A 7597-nucleotide genomic window follows, 5' to 3' on the forward strand; every position below is an offset into this window, starting at 1 on the left:
CTGGGGTAGAGAGTGCTGGCAGGAACTGGGGTAGACAGTGCTGGCATGAACTGGAGTAGACAGTGCTGGCACGAATTGGAGTAGACAGTGCTGGCAAGAATTGGAGTAGACAGTGCTGGCAGGAACTGGGGTAGACAGTGCTGGCATGAACTGGGGTAGACAGTGCTGGCAGGAACTGGGGTAGAGAGTGCTGGCATGAACTGGGGTAGACAGTGCTGGCAGGAACTGGGGTAGAGAGTGCTGGCATGAACTGGGGTAGACAGTGCTGGCATGAACTGGGGTAGACAGTACTGGCATGAACTGGGGTAGACAGTACTGGTATGAACTGGGGTAGACAGTGCTGGCATGAACTGGGGTAGACAGTGCTGGCATGAACTGGGGTAGACAGTACTAGCATGAACTGGGGTAGACAGTGCTGGCATGAACTGAGGTAGACAGTGCTGACATGAACTGGGGTAGACAGTGCTGGCATGAACTGGGATAGACAGTACTAGCATGAACTGAGGTAGACAGTGCTGGCATGAACTGGGGTAGAGAGTGCTGGCATGAACTGGAGTAGACAGTGCTGGCACGAATTGGGGTAGACAGTGCTGGCATGAACTGGAGTAGACAGTGCTGGCATGAACTGGAGTAGACAGTGCTGGCATGAACTGGGGTAGAGAGTGCTGGCATGAACTGGAGTAGACAGTGCTGGCATGAACTGGAGTAGACAGTGCTGGCATGAACTGGAGTAGACAGTGCTGGCATGAACTGGGGTAGACAGTACTGGCATGAACTGGGGTAGACAGTACTGGTATGAACTGGGGTAGACAGTGCTGGCATGAACTGAGGTAGACAGTGCTGACATGAACTGGGGTAGACAGTGCTGGCATGAACTGGGATAGACAGTGCTGGCATGAACTGGAGTAGACAGTGCTGACATGAACTGGAGTAGACAGTGCTGGCATGAACTGGGATAGACAGTACTAGCATGAACTGGGGTAGACAGTGCTGACATGAACTGGAGTAGACAGTGCTGGCATGAACTGGGATAGACAGTACTAGCATGAACTGAGGTAGACAGTGCTGGCATGAACTGGGGTAGAGAGTGCTGGCATGAACTGGAGTAGACAGTGCTGGCATGAACTAGGGTAGACAGTACTAGCATGAACTGAGGTAGACAGTGCTGGCATGAACTGGAGTAGACAGTGCTGGCATGAACTGGGGTAGACAGTACTAGCATGAACTGAGGTAGACAGTGCTGGCATGAACTGGGGTAGAGAGTGCTGGCATGAACTGGAGTAGACAGTGCTGGCATGAACTGGGGTAGACAGTGCTGGCATGAACTGGAGTAGACAGTGCTGGCATGAACTGGAGTAGACAGTGCTGGCATGAACTGGGGTAGAGAGTGCTGGCATGAACTGGAGTAGACAGTGCTGGCATGAACTGGAGTAGACAGTGCTGGCATGAACTGGGGTAGACAGTGCTGGCATGAACTGGGGTAGACAGTGCTGGCATGAACTGGGGTAGAGAGTGCTGGCATGAACTGGAGTAGACAGTGCTGGCATGAACTGGGGTAGACAGTGCTGGCATGAACTGGGGTAGACAGTGCTGGCATGAACTGGGGTAGACAGTGCTGGCATGAACTGGAGTAGACAGTGCTGGCATGAACTGGAGTAGACAGTGCTGGCATGAACCGGGGTTGACAGTGCTGGCATGAACTGGAGTAGACAGTGCTGGCATGAACTGGGGTAGACAGTGCTGGCATGAACTGGAGTAGACAGTGCTGGCATGAACTGGAGTAGACAGTGCTGGCATGAACTGGGGTAGAGAGTGCTGGCATGAACTGGAGTAGACAGTGCTGGCATGAACTGGAGTAGACAGTGCTGGCATGAACTGGGGTAGACAGTGCTGGCATGAACTGGGGTAGACAGTGCTGGCATGAACTGGGGTAGAGAGTGCTGGCATGAACTGGAGTAGACAGTGCTGGCATGAACTGGAGTAGACAGTGCTGGCATGAACTGGGGTAGACAGTGCTGGCATGAACTGGGGTAGACAGTGCTGGCATGAACTGGAGTAGACAGTGCTGGCATGAACTGGAGTAGACAGTGCTGGCATGAACCGGGGTTGACAGTGCTGGCATGAACTGGAGTAGACAGTGCTGGCATGAACCGGGGTTGACAGTGCTGGCATGAACTGGAGTAGACAGTGCTGGCATGAACCGGGGTTGACAGTGTTGCATGAACAGAAGGGCGGGGGAGAAGAACTTAGAGGAGATGAAGAAAAATGACAGCACAAACCAAGGGGAAGGGAAAAAGGTTTCTCTGACCTGGGAATGGGGAGGAGGCAGCCACTACGTCACTTCGTGACAGACATACAAATAATTTTAAAACACTTTAATAATCAGATTCAGCAAGAGGCAGTGCCAATACGTGTCACATCAACTTGTAATTTCAAAGCAAGAAGTGAAGGAAGATCCCCAAAATTTTTGGCACAATCCTCTTTTATTTTTTGAAGCTCTTTATCAGATTTTGATCGTTTTCTCGATTAGCATGTATGGCACAGATACACAAAATGAATAGATCAAAATCCAGATATTATTACAAAAACAAAGATTAAGGTTATAATTCACACACAAATAGTGTATAGGGATACACAAAATAAGAACCATTACATCCAGTTCCATTCTTATAATAGCCAGTGGTGAGATTCAACCTCACTGAGATGGAAACTTCCAGGTTGCCTCTTTTCATCTCACATTGACTATGTTTGGAAGCACCAAAATTTGAGTCAATTTAGACCATATTAAATTTGGATACACTTGTCTCTTTGGATTTGGAGAATGGAAACTTTCCCCTTGAAATCTAAAGCCTAAGTTTACCTGAATGACGTACTACTTGGGATCAAGATGGAAAAATGAAAAATATTGTGTGATACAAATGGCGAATGGCTTACCTGATTCAGTTTCGGTTAATTTTTGCACAGCACTTGTCTCTGCCTTAGGGTCCGGTGATTTACTCTTCATTAATGATTGCGATTCTTCATCACCTGGATTGAGGCCTAGATAGAATACAAATGTCAAGAGTACAAGAAATTAAACATTTCAAAATGTAATGAAGAATTAAGTGTTAAATGTAATACCTGACATCATCTGTACATTATTAATATTGGTCTGTCCTGGCATATTTCTATTCAAAAGATATATGTCAACAGTGCTTATGAGGTTCACAATGATAATTGTGTCCACATCTGTAGGTGTAGTAATGTTTTTAATAAAATTTTCCCATTGTTATGACAGCCTGTGACGCTAGAAAGCTAAAACATGCTTTCAGTCTACGGATAGTAGCAGGCTTTGGCCACTGGTTGGGGTCAATTTTGAATGCCTTGTCCTGGCATTAACTGGGACGGCAATGGCATAAAAATATGATCGGTAGCCTTGCCGCCCTGTTAACACTTATGGTGTGGCCAAAGTGCTCGCCTCATTCAGGTGGTAGGTCCCTTTTAATATGAAAATTTGGGTCCACTGGTGTGAAATTGCCATTTTGGGTAGGAGACGATCAGATCCAAGGGCAATGGAAGAGATGAGGCTTAAAGGTTAGTGTTCAACTATTTTTGTTCTCCTCCGTGGCCCACAAAAATAATCTGGGCCGCTGTCGCCACGGGATCCCTACCCTCCACGATTACGAACCCCACCCACCACCCCCCACAACTTACCTTGCTGGTGGCCGCTCCGGCCCGATTTTCAGGCTTCAATCTGGCGAGCTACATCAGGATGCCTCTTGGGCGACCTGCAGCTAGTCCGACAAATTTAAATGAAGCCGGAGCTTCAAAATCACAGGGGCTTCTTCATCACCGGAATGGGCAATCGACCAGCGCACTCTGCTGGTCGGCTGCCAAACTTCAAAAATCTACCCCGGTGACACGTGACATTTTACTTTCATCTACTCAGCTCTAAATCAGTGCCATTTTGGACCTGTGCGAGGTAAGAAACCAGTTCATTAATGTTTATTTTTTAAACTATACTTATACATATAAACTTTTTATTTTTCACTTCAGATATTAAATAATGCTTAAAATGTGCCTTCAGTAGTTCTTTTGCCTCAGGTGTCTCCCGTCCTTTCTTCCCCGACTCTGGCCTGTTTTCTTTTATTTGTTCATGGGATGTGGGCGTCGCTGGCAAGGCCAGCATTTATGGCCCATCCCTAATTGCCGTTGAGAAGGTGGTGGTGAGCCGCCTTCTTGAACTGCTGCAGTCCATGTGGTGAAGGTTCTCCCACAGTGCTGTTGGGAAGGGAGTTCCAGGATTTTGACCCAGTGACAATGAAGGAACGATGATATATTTCCAAGTCGGGATGGTGTGTGACTTGGAGGGGAACGTGCAGGTGGTGTTGTTCCCATGTGCCTGCAGCTCTTGTCCTTCTAAGTGGTAGGGGTCGCAGGTTTGGGAGGTGCTGTCGAAGAAGCCTTGGCGAGTTGCTGCAGTGCATCCTGTGGATGGTACACACTGCAGCCACAGTGTGCCGGTGGTGAAGGGAGTGAATGTTTAGGGTGGTGGATGGGGTGCCAATCAAGCGGGCTGCTTTGTCCTGGATGGTGTCGAGCTTCTTGAGTGTTGTTGGAGCTTCACTCATCCAGGCAAGTGGAGAGTATTCCATCACACTCCCGACTTGTGCCTTGTAGATGGTGGAAAGGCTTTGGGGAGTCAGGAGGTGAGTCACTCGCCACAGAATACCCAGCCTCTGACCTGCTCTCATAGCCACAGTATTTATATGGCTGGTCCAGTTAAGTTTGTGGTCAATGGTGACCCCCAGGATGTTGATGGTGGGGGATTCGGCGATGGTAATGCCGTTGAATGTCAAGAGGAGGTGGTTAGACTCTCTCTTGTTGGAGATGGTCATTGCCTGGCACTTGTCTGGCTCGAATGTTACTTGCCACTTATGAGCACAAGCCTGGATTTTATCCAGGTCTTGCTGCATGCAGGCTCGGACTGCTTCATTATTTGAGGGGTTGCGAATGGAACCGAACACTGTGCAATCATCAGCGAACATCCCCATTTCTGACCTTATGATGGAGGGAAGGTCATTGATGAAGCAGCTGAAGATAGTTGGGCCTAGGACACTGCCCTGAGGAACTCCTGCAGCAATGTCCTGGGGCTGAGATGATTGGCCTCCAACAACCACTACTATCTTCCTTTGTGCTAGGTATGACTCCAGCCACTGGAGAGTTTTCCCCCTGATTCCCATTGACTTCAATTTTACGAGGGCTCCTTGGTGCCACACTAGGTCAAATGCTGCCTTGACATCAAGGGCAATCACTCTCACCTCACCTCTGGAATTCAGCTCTTTTGTCCACGTTTGGACCAAGGCTATAATGAGGTCTGGAGCCGAGTGGTCCTGGCGGAACCCAAACTGAGCATCGGTGAGCAGGTTATTGGTGAGTAAGTGCCGCTTGATAGCACTGTCGACGACACCTTCCATCACTTTGCTGATGATTGAGAGTAGACTGATGGGGCGGTAATTGGCCGGATTGGATTTGTCCTGCTTTTTGTGGACAGGACATACTTGGGCAATTTTCCCCATTGTCAGGTAGATGCCAGTGTTGTAGCTGTACTGGGACAGCTTGTCTAGAGGTGCAGCTAGTTCTGGAGCACAAGTCTTCAGCACTACAGCCGGGATGTTGTCGGGGCCCATAGCCTTTGCTGTATCCATGTGGAGTGAATCGAATTGGCTGAAGACTGGCTTCTTTGATGGTGGGGATATCGGGAGGAGGCCAAGATGGATCATCCACTCGGCACTTCTGGCTGAAGATGGTTGCAAACGCTTCAGCCTTGTCTTTTGCACTCACGTGCTGGACTCCACCATCTTTGAGGATGGGGATGTTTACAGAGCCTCCTCCTCTCATTAGTTGTTTAATTGTCCACCACCATTCACGACTAGACGTGGCAGGACTGCAGAGCTTTGATCCGATCCGTTGGTTGTTGAATTGCTTAGCTCTGTCTATAGTATGTTGCTTCCGCTGTTGACCATGCATGTAGTCCTGAGTTGTAGCTTCACCAGGTTGGCACCTCATTTTTAGGTACGCCTGTTGCTGCCCCTGGCATGCTCTTCTGCACTCCTCATTGAACCAAGGTTGATCCCCTGGCTTGTTGGTAATGGTAGAGTGAGGAATATGCCGGGCCATGAGGTTACAGATTGTGCTGGAATACAATTCTGCTGCTGCTGATGGCCCACAGCACCTCATGGATACCCAGTTTTGAGCTGCTCGATCTGTTCTGAATCTATCCCATTTAGCACGGTGGTAGTGCCACACAACACATTGGATGGTGTCCTCAGTGCGAAAACGGGACTTCGTCTCCACGAGGACTGTGCGGTGGTCACTCCTACCAATACTGTCATGGACAGATGCATTCGCGACAGGTAGATTGGTGAGGACGAGGTCAAGTAAGTTTTTCCCTCGTGTTGGTTCACTCACCACCTGCCGCAGGCATGTCCTTCAGGACTCGGCCAGTAGTGGTGCTACCGAGCCACTCTTAGGTGATGGATGTTGAAGTCCCCCACCCAGAGTACATTCTGTGCCCTTGCTACCCTCAGTGCTTCCTCCAAGTGGTGCTCAATATGGAGGAGGACTGATTCATCAGCTGAGGGAGGGCAGTAGGTGGTAATCAGCAGGAGGTTTCCTTGCCCATGCTTGACCTGATGCCATGAGATTTCATGGGGTCCAGAGTCAATGTTGACGACTCCCACGGCCACTCCCTCCTGACTGTATATCACTGTACCGCCACCTCTGGTCAGTCTGTCCTGCCGGTGGGACAGGACATACCCAGGGATGGTGATGGAAGAGTCTGGGATGTTGGCTGAAAGGTATGTTTCTGTGAGTATGGTTATGTCTAGTCTGTGGGACAGCTCTCCCAATTTTGGCACAAGTCCCCAGATGTTAGTGAGGAGGACTTTGCAGGGCCGTCTGGGCTTGGTTTGCCGTTGTCGTGTCCGATGCCAGGTGGTCCGCCCGGTTTTATTCTTATTATGACCTTTTTTTAAGCGAGTTTTTACAACTGAGTGGCTTGCTCGACCATTTCAGAGGGCAATTAAGAATCGGCCACATTGTTGTGGGTTTGGAGTCACATATAGGCCAGACCGGGTAAGGACGGCAGTTTTCCTTCCCTCAAGGGCATTAGTGAACCAGATGGGTTTTTACGACAATCCGGTAGTTTCATGGCCACCCTTACTGATACTTTAATTCCAGAATTTATTTAATTAATTGAATTTAAATTCCCCAGCTGCCATGGCAGGATTTGAACTCATGACTTTGGATTATTAGTTCAGGCCTCTGGATTACTAATCCAGTAACATAACCACTATGCAATGTGTCCCGTCTTTCTCCTCATCAAACTTATCAATTTCCATCCCTCACCACCTGTCTTCTCTTGAGATCAAATCACTAGACCCATCGCCGTCCCATAGCTGCCATCCCCGTATCCACCCATCAGCCTCTCTGTGCCCCGTTTTCCCACCCAGGTGACTGTTCCTGCTGAAGCCCAGGCTCCTGATATCTGGCTCACTCGCCACTCTAACTTTGCTCCTGAGTCGAAGTAATGCTTTCCTTTCGCTTCATTCGCAGC

Source organism: Heptranchias perlo, chromosome 12 (assembly GCF_035084215.1).
Source record: "Heptranchias perlo isolate sHepPer1 chromosome 12, sHepPer1.hap1, whole genome shotgun sequence".
NCBI classification, from domain to species: Eukaryota; Metazoa; Chordata; class Chondrichthyes; order Hexanchiformes; family Hexanchidae; genus Heptranchias; species Heptranchias perlo.